The following is a 10,357-nucleotide window of genomic DNA, read 5'->3' as shown; positions in this document are numbered from 1 at the left end:
CAGAGTTAAGCTACCTCGATAATTCCAGAAAATAGTGTTTCTCATTGAGACTAATGACAAAGGGAGACAATTACAAACATTTGGCCAATGGGTCACTGGTGGGTGTTGTTGACTGACGTGGCATTTGTCAGAGGTTAGAAGAAAGAGTGTCCCCCCCAAAAATCACCTTGACACATTTTTAAAGCATGTTGGGATTTCATAGCTTACTTTTCAAGAACAGATGTCACAAGTGTGGGTAGGTTAAAATGTGAATTAAATGGAACAGAATCCAATTCCCAGGACACGGATTCTATTTTCTAGTGAATGGGGTGTGGCGTGAATATAAATAAATAATAAGACCAAAGAATATTTTGTTTTAAATCTCCAGAGTTTAAAATGATATCTATATCCATCAGAGCTGTTGAAAATAGTGATATTTAATCTCTCAATGTAACATTAAGTGCAAAGAGGTTTAAAAAATAAGTGAGATCCTATGAACATGGCAATTTTCGTTTAATCCCCTAACACAATAGGCCATTCATACCATCACGAATAAGACTGTATCAGCATCTCAGACATAAGCTCTTTACTTCATGAGACCTGTTATCAAAATTTAAAACTTAGATTTGGGCAGAAAATGCATTTTCAGGTTTGGATGGTATAAGTAGGCACGTTTTGGTTGCTTTCAACATTGTTATCGGTCCGGCAATATGGAAAGGCTCCGTGAACATAATTATCTGGACTTTTATTATTTTCATGATTTTTAAATGGTAAAAGAATGCCCTCTTTTTTATAAGGTCTATGATTTCCTTCCTTTAATGCATCAAATGACACATAGGTTTGGTCTCTAATGGATGAATTGTATATATCCATTCGCTAACATAAATAGAGTTAATATTTAAAGTAGAAGGCACGATTCCCCCCCCCCCCAAAGAGAAACAGACACATATACAGGATAGAATATAGATACTGGCACATAGATATGGGAGATCCACATAAATCCTCTCAATAAACCCACCCACACATTTCCGGGGGGCTCTCAGCCCGACAAAGAACCTGTAGGACTCGAGAAGCAGGATTGACATGGTACACTTTATCACGTCAGGGCTCCGAGAACTAAGCAGGATTTATACGAAAGACTCGAACAGTCTCTGAGCGCTGTTACGGTCCACAGAAGCAAAATCCCACTCTGCAAAGCGACACCTCAATACACACTCGCACAATGAGCCCTCAGATTCATTTGGATAAATATCTTTACGAGGATTTCTGAAAGATGTATTTGTTAGCACTTAAGAAAGACCTTTATCTGGTTTCTCTGAAGGCAAGTGATATCAAAAGCACATGGTGATGGTTTCAAACGTATACTTATCTCCAAACTATCGAGCTGTATACATTAGCTACGTACAGGTCTTTGTGTGTCCATCATACCGCCATAAAGCGGTTTAAAAATAATGTAAAACTTAAAACGAGTGAGCCGGTGCTCATGCACTCACATGCACACACACACACACACAACCATATTTTCCCCAAGTCTCTACAACGTTAAATACATACAAGAAATGGTATAGGGTTCTGTCTTGGACTTTTCGATGAATTAATGATCCTACAATTTAAATCTCAGGCCTCCATTCCGCATGTACTTTATAAATATTTATGAGGACTTGGGTCACGATGCGTATTCCACGCACCAATCCTGGCTCCCCACACCACGTGGCAGTCTGTATCTGAACTTCACCGTTATTTAAATGCAGGTTTTGTTGGGGAATTAGAAATCCATTTAAGGCAAACAGCTCATTATCACAGAGTATTTTTTTTTTTTTTAAGATTAAACTCACTTATTATCTAATAGCACCTAAAACAACAAAGAAAAATAAAATGGCTATTAAACTAAGGGCCTAAACAATTCAAAAAACAAATTAAGCTCGGAGTGAAATAAGAACTGGGTTAGAAATCCTCTTCTGAACAGTTAGTATGCGAATGTAATTACTGAAGAAACTACAGCTAATCAGCTGTGAATTGTATCCATTAATTAGTACTTGCCCTGGAGAAATGAGAAAAATCAGTAACAACGCCCCGCACGGCAAGCGACGAAGAGCCGCACGACCACAGGACGGCGGTACAGCGTTGAGTCGGGCAGGTGGCTCCAGTGGTTCACGTAACTTGAAAAGCTCTCACCTGAAGTACCGAGCTGGACTCACAAAGCAGTCCTTGCTTACCTTCTGTCTCTCGGTATGAGGCCGTAATTAATGGCTTTCAATTTGGAAACACTTGGTGATCAGGCAGAAACAGTTATAAATCATTTCAAACAGAAGCAGAGGTTTCTAAGAATAGGGGTAAAAACAGAGCGCTGGGGTAGTCAACTAAAGCACAGGACACCCAGCTAAATCTGACTTTCAGATAAACAACTTTTTTTTAAATTTTTTTTTTAGTATAAGTATGTCCCGTGCCCTATTTGGGATATACTTATACTAAAAAAAGTATTCTTTACTTATCTGCGATTCAAATTTAACTTGATGTCGTGCATCTTTATTTGATAAATCTGGCCGCCCTCCTGTCGTGGCCACCCTGATCCATTTGACATGCCTGATCTACTAATGCTAAGTTAATTTTGTTTATTTTAAAATGTGACCTACGAATCCGCCTGTACTTGTTTGTGTGAGAACAGATTCAAAAGAAAAAGTGATCCTTTCGGGGCAGATCTCTGATATAATGACCTCGGAACAATTAACTTCAGCCGAATTGTGTACGGTTAAATTTACTTTACGTTCTAAGAGCCGGTGGCATCGGTAAACACAATGAATTATTAAAAACAACAACAACAACAACAACAAAAAAACCCTAGGCCCATTAGCTCCAGGAAGTAAGGGCTTTAACTGTGCTCACCACGGTCCTCCCTCAGAACTAAGGCCGCCTGGAGTATCACAATCACTCCAATATCTGTTGAAGGGAAGGGAGGGGGAATCACATTTTAACTTTATTATCTCAAAATCACTCATCGTCACTGGAGTAATTTTATCACTTATGTTTTTACGATGAGAGTGATAACGATGATGATGATAATCATAATAGGGTTTACCCAATGAAGCCTTCTACATACATTATTTAACTTTCTGAAGGGCGACTAAATGTAATTTATTTTCCCGACAACCAGTCAGATAAACATAATTACTATCCCCATTTCATAGATGAACAGACTGAGGCTTCTAACGGTCAGGCTACTTGCCTCAAATCAGATACAAATACGAAAGACTGACATCCCTCCGGCTTCACAATGTGTATCATTTATATTCCAGTATCCACAAAAAACCTGAATATTTTACTCAGTGATCAATTCAATTTTAAAACTTTATTTTTATCAATCTTACAGCTAGAATTTCCCAGAGGGTATTTCAAGGTACTAAAGTCTGGTGAAATGCTCCTTAAGGAAAGGGCTCGGCAACCCAGTAAGTCTGTCAAAGGCTGCAGACCACTGTCCTCAGACCAGAGTCACAATGCTTGCTACAAAATTAAAGGCTCTGAGAAGTCCTGCAGTTCATTCTTCAGCAAAGATAAATGTGCCTACTACGTGCAAGACATTGTGCTAGGCACTGGAGACAAAATGGTTAAACTGATGACAAGGTTCCTGCTTGGACGGAGCTTACATTTTTCTTTAAGTGGGAGTCAGTAAACTCCGCCTCCCTCCCCCAAAAAATCTGCTGTAGAACACTTCCTTTTGCCTTCTCCCACAATACTCTCTGGGAACACACTTTGGGAAACCCCGTTCCGAACCCTCTCTTGACAATATTCTTTTCCCTGGACCCTCTTTATCAAAGTTAATAACCTAATTTTGCATCATGGAAAAGTGTACGCATTTTGTGAATCAATTAAATAAGAATTTCTAGATTATGCATGCTAAGCCACCCTAATTGGCTATTTCCACTCTCTAGTAGCTCTCTACTGACATTCCTTCAAAGATCCCCTGCTCAATCACAGAAGGGTCTTCTTTGCGATCTGAAGAGTCAAAACAAAATATTACAAGTGAACTAAATGAACATCAGGTGAAACAGAGTTAACTCCTCTGAGGAGCATATAAAAACATTACAAAAGAAAGCAGCCGATTCCAACTGTTTTAACATTCACTGAGAGGGAGGGGCATTTGTGCGGTGCACTGGTGACGATCAGTCCTTCCCACTTCGATAGGCTCAAATGGCTGCGATGTCCAAAGGTATAATCCCAAAAGATATCATTATAAGGCAGAACGAAATCACTCTGCGTGGCAAACTTCTGCATCTTAATAATTTCACAAAAGAACATCTTCATTGTACTTGGGAGGTGGATTGGCTTCTACCGCTTGATGAGTAATCGCAGCTTTGGCAAATACGACTTATGAAGGACATCAATTAAAAAGCAGCGTTGCAGAATTAAAAAAACAAATTATTAAAGACCATCGTGTCCGTGGCCTGTCTAACTGTGTGAAGTGCCAAAGTGAATTTAAAGAGATCGTTAAGTCCAGCTCATCCAGCAAAAGGGCTGGAAGAAAGTGGAACAACACAGACAATAACCCATCTGTAATCACAAGACGAACACTTCAGCTCGATGAGTCCACACAACAGCATTTTCACCGAAATTATTTTGACACCCATGTGAAGAATTGTATAGGCTTCTAATAAAGCAGCATTAACTCCAGGGGATCAAACAGCTAAATGGCATAAATTTAATCCTTAAAAAAAAAAGGATAATCCTTCGAATTCTCTTTTCTTTTTTCCCATTAGATGTGTTAGCAGACACCATCCAATCTGATGTCTGTAAGGACATCTGTCATGTCGCTCACACAAATGAACTGTGCCATCGTGGATCAAGTGTGCCATGCACGTCCGCACGATGGCGAAGCGGGCACTGTGAAGTCCACGTACTCTCGAAGGCTCTGGTGACTCCCCCGTGGAGGGGTGGGGGAAACTTAGCGGGGATGACCGAGTTTTAACCGTTTTCAGCAGCAGTAATCTGTTTCAAAATACGAAGCTCAGGAGAATGAACACGAGCCCAAGGTGGCAAATGATAACAACACCAGCACCGATCGGGGGTCAGTGGGGAAGCCGCATCACGAAGCGAGGGATGACGTAGAGAGTCAAGACCGTCTACGCCAAAGGCGAGGGCTTCAACGTGAGCCTGCAAACAAAACCGTAGACGGCCTCTGAGGTACGATGAGCAGGACGCACACTCGTTCTGCTGATTGTATATACACAATGAGAGACTTATGCACACACACATGAAATTATACACACACGCACAGTCGCAGGTTCAAATACAAGGTGTTTGTAAAGACGATAAACTTTCAAGAATATGAGTTGCCTTTCCACATGCTAAGAACTCCTAGATAATTACCTCCTGAGCACCAGACTCACAAACACAACTGCCCGCCACACTTCCGCCTGGGTGTCAATATGCACCTCGGTCATGCGAACAAAACTGAACTCATCTTGTCCCCCAGACTTGCTCCAGCCTCAGCCTTCCCCACCTCCTTTGATGGGAACTGACTCAGTTCCGGTGACTCAGGCCAAAATTCACACTCGAACCCACCCTTTCTCTCTCGCTGCCCCCATTAAGCCATCAAAAGACTCTGTTGCCTCATCTTTCCAATTATACCTGAAGCTGATCACTTGTCACCACCTCCCCTGGACTCGCCCAGGCCCGAGCCATCCACTTCCTCCTGGATCTCTGCTGGGAGCCTCCTAGCAGCTCCCTACATCACTATCTATTCTCAGCACGGAGCCTAAGAGACCCTGTGAAAGTCTAAGTCAGGTCACATCGCTCCTGCTCAGAACTTCCCAGTGGCTTCCTAGACACTCAGGGAAGAAGCCCGAAGCTTCACGATGGCCTCGGTTTCTCCTCCCGCTACTCCAACCTTCCACGCCCCCGACACATCCCTGTCTCAGGACCTCTGCCCAAACGGTCACCCCTCCAGACATCCCCGTGGCTTGCTCGCTCCCCTCCTTTTGAGTCTTCCCTCAAATGCCACCTCCTCTCTGACGTCCCCATAAAATTTCTTTGCAGCCCTCCTCCACCTGCGGCCCTTTCTCTCCCTCTTCCCCTCCTCGATGTTTTCCATGACCCTTTTCAACGTCACATTTACTGACTTTCTCCCCCCACTAGAATGTACATTTAATGTGGGTAAGAACGTGCTGTCTATTGTTTACACGGATGTCCCCGTGTCCAAGAAGAACGTTTCATAAATAGTAGGTGTTCGGTAAATCCCCGCTGAACGAACGAACGAATGAATTAAATTCTAGATGTGAAATGAAGGCACACGGACTTGTTGTCCAAACCGGGCAGGGCACAGTGCAAGCACTTGAAATTCAAGTGGAAGGGAGAAAGCACGCACGCATCACCACCATCCATTGCCACGGTCCCTCCACAAACCACACCTGTGAGGGAAAAGTGGCAATCGGATGAGTTATAGAGTCTAATAAAATTAATATTTTAAACGCTAGAGATACTTGGCGTAAAGGAAAAGGCTTTATTCGAGAAAACGCACTAACCCTGTTACGGAAAAGACAGAGAGGCCTGGGCGGGTGAGGATGGAGTTTGCTAAGGATGGAGGCCTCGCCTGGTTGAAAACCAGCTGCGATGGACGGCACGGGTTCCGGCCTGCAGGCAAAAAGCTGGGAGAGGGAAAACCAACACCCTACCATGGAGGGTCCAAGAGTTTGAATATTAAATTTGGCAGCTGTTCCCACCCCCCGCAATTTAAAATATTCTGTTTTTAAAATTGTTTTGCTTCATAGCCTGGGTCAGAGTTTCTTAACATGTGGTGCTCGGGACCATAGAAGGACCAGATGCCTGCTAAAAATACAGATCATCTGATTCCCATCCTGGATTGACTGTATCGGGATCTCTAGGCAGTGGAGCCCCCAAATCTGTATTTTTAACCAGCTTCTCGGGAACTCGAAAATACACTAATGTTTCAAAAAGGCTAGCCAAGTTCATTTCAGACTACCGTGTCGGACGTTTTTAAAAATAATAATAATAAACCTCCCCATATATCCGATGATCTTACTGAAATGCTGAGGCGGCACCAGCTGCTACGGGAAAATGTAATCGCTTGTAAGGTGACCGACCACCAGCCCCGTCATCTTCTAAGCTCATGACCAGCTGGGAGGATGAAACAGCCTATGCTGGACCACATAGAGCGAGTGAGTCCTGCTGTCAGTCTTCGACAAGTTTTGTGGACCCACAGAAAGAACAACAATGCCTAAACATATGGACTCTACCCAAACAGGGAGGCCTTTGGATTTTCATGATCTGGACACATTTGAGTCTGTGAATTGCATAACCATCTGGACTAGTTAGAAGTGGCAAGGAAGGGGAAAAAAAAAAAAAAAAAAAACTCAACTGCACTTGCTTAACATCAGAAAACAAATATAAGTGGAGAAGAAGACACGAAGCTTCCCAAGTCAAGTTTTCTTTTCGGCAAAAATGGAGCAGTCTTTGGGTTGGTCCCAAGAACCAAGCATGACCGGTATTCCCAGAATGAGGAGAAGAGGCCTGGGTTTTCCTTAAACACACACACGAAACAGGCCGACGGTAACACAGATGCTGCTGAGTGCTCGGGCCTTCTGTGGAATTCTGATTTATCTCCCCGCTTCCTCCCTAAACCTCGCCGACACTTGAGTGAGGACTTACTAGATGCTGATTAACAGGCTATATCTACCTTTCTGAAGACGCCAAGCAGCAGCAGTACGAGCAGAAGGTACGACTGTTGCTTTTAAGAGATGACAACTCGATGAGGGGGATGGGGCACGAACATTTATCAAGCTAAGGGCCGAATCGGTGAGTGACACTGACGAATCTTGAACCAAGAAGGCAGGAGGAGAGGGTGTCCCGGACAGACCTACGCGAAGAAGAAAGCAGAGACCAGCATGGCTGCTACAGGGGAGGCGCCAGGGGTTGGGGCAGGGAGCGAAGCTGGGAGCCACAGCAGGCAGCCAGGCTCGGGGTGGCCCCGAAGGCCAATCCGAATATTTTGAAACGTACTCAATAGGAAGGTCCATGAAGGGTTCTGCTGGAGGGACGAGGCAGACAGAGAGATGGAAACCCGCACCGGAGCACACTGCCAGTCTGAGGTGTACAGGTCAACACTGGAAAGACCGGAAGCGAAGAGGCCAGTCAAGAACAGGTCAAGGCTGGCGTGAGGTTGCCGGTGTCGAGACTGGGAAGAGGCACTAGTAGGAAGCATGGAATAGGCAGCCCTTCATCACGAGTCAAACTAGCTGGCTTGGAACTCCGGTCTCATCCCACTAGCTGTCCACGATAGGCAAGTTATCTAACCTGTCTTGAGCACAAGTTCCAGTCCCAGAGGAGCTACCTGCCAGCCATGTAGCCGTGCTCGAGCTATTGGCCTCTGTGTGCTTCGGTTTCCCCGTCTGGAACACAGGGGTTAAGCACGGCACTGGCCTCATCCTGGGGCTCTGAGGACCTCACGTGTCAGTGACGGAAAGCCACCTTTTCTGTCTGCACTAATGGCCAAGGTAGGATTTCAATGAGCCTTGCGGAAATCAAGCAAATCCATTTTACAAACTGCTGCGGCTTATAGGACAGCACGGGAGAGATTCACTACTTACACAATGCTGATGGCTTCATGACGACATTCAGAGTAAAACCCAAACCCTTACAAATTCCCATGCAATCTGGCTGCTGCTTCCTAAACAGACTCCCTCTTAAGAGGCCGCTCTCGCCCACTGCGCTCCGGGCACCCCACTGACAGGTCCCCGCTCCCTTCTCTGGCACCTCCCCTGCAGCACCGCGCCCCCCGGCCCCCTGCCCTGCTCACTCCCTGCTCTGCCCTGAGTCTACATGGGTCTCTGCCTAACACCCCCTCCTCAGGGAGGCCTCCCCAGATCGGCCAGGCTAACACGACACGCGTACCCCGTCTGCAGTCTCCCGTCCACTCCCCTGCTTTATGCCCGCTGCCCAACTTCTCCACATTCAGTTGTCTGTCTCTTCACTGTGTCCCCAGAACGGAGAGCCCATGACAAGCAAGAACTCGGCTGGTTCCACGTAGTTGTCTCTGGCCCTGGAACAATGGCGGGCCCACGGTGCGTAGATGCTCAGCAAGTAACTCCTAATGCAGGAGTGAAGGACTGAGCCAGAGATCCAAGTGCAAGTGCCAGCTCTACCCTCGCAAGACGAGTGTCATCAGGTAAGATGCTTTTGGCTCCCGCTCTGTTTCCTCAGCTCTAAGGAAGAAAGGAGAGAACTCTGTGGGGCTGAGCTGTGAGTGAGAAGACACACAGTCCCCAGCAGAGTCCACTATGGGACAGGCACTGGGTGAACGTCAGACGATTGAGAGGGAGGAGCCTGGAAAGGCAGAAGTTTGATAATCTGGGAAAAATTAATGGGTCATTGAAACATTTCAGGTAATATTAAGAGCCTACAATATAAAAGACACGGTGGTAGACGGTGGGTAAACAGACGCTGTTTCTAGCCAAGAAAAGCTCTAATGGGAAAAATACCTGTGACTCCACACAGCGGGCGCTACGGCGGGGCTATATATGCAAAGGGCTCCCCCTGGAATGTCAGCGGCAGGTTTCAAATAAGAGGAGCCATTTAAGTGGGGTCTTGAAGGATGTGTAGGAGCTTGAGGCAAGAGCACCTTGGTGGAGAAAACGACCTGGGCATAGGCCGAATGTCGGAACGGTGGTCCAGGAAGACCAAGAACTGAGGACGTATGCTCTCCTGGCAGACACAACAGGGAGGGTTGGAACGGGAGCCAGCAAGTACAGACCACGCTTTGGAGAGGCTTAGCTCAAACACGTATATGTATAAAAAGACATTTGCGTTTATACGTTTGTAGGTGAAAGAAAGACTAAACACGAAGGAGATGATCAGCTGACAACAAGCAGAAGAGTGATGATGACTTCCAGAAGGTAAGGAAAAAGTCTATTCCGTGTGTCTTCTATTGGATTTGGCAAAGCGTGGGCATCTTTTATATAACGACAGGATCCTGTTCAATAGATACGCTTGGTCTGTTTTGGTTTCTTGAACGTCACTGAAATGATGGGTACGAGTAGCCATTAGTCTGGATGGAAAAGGTGGCTCCTCTCTTTGGTGTCACGATAAGGACCAGAAGGACCCTTCCTTGACCCCAAACAATCAGACATCGACATGCAAATCTCCATTACCAGTACATGCATCCCTTGGGTTAGGAAGGGCTGTGTCTCACGGTAAAGTCTAATATCCCAGAGAGGAAGAGCGACTTAGATGTCATCAGCCATGGGCACTTTAGTGTGAATTCATCTATAATAAGTAGATCCCGCTGAGGCACACAGTAGGTATCATCGTTAAAGAGGCTCAGAAAACAACTCCTTGGCACAGCCCTCCTTGGCACCACCTTGACCGCCCC

The sequence above is a fragment of the Pteropus vampyrus genome, unplaced genomic scaffold (genome assembly GCF_000151845.1).
Source record: "Pteropus vampyrus isolate Shadow unplaced genomic scaffold, Pvam_2.0 Scaffold51, whole genome shotgun sequence".
Lineage (NCBI taxonomy): Eukaryota > Metazoa > Chordata > Mammalia > Chiroptera > Pteropodidae > Pteropus > Pteropus vampyrus.
The sequence above is the reverse complement of the archived record's forward strand: the minus strand, read 5'-3'. Positions refer to the sequence as shown.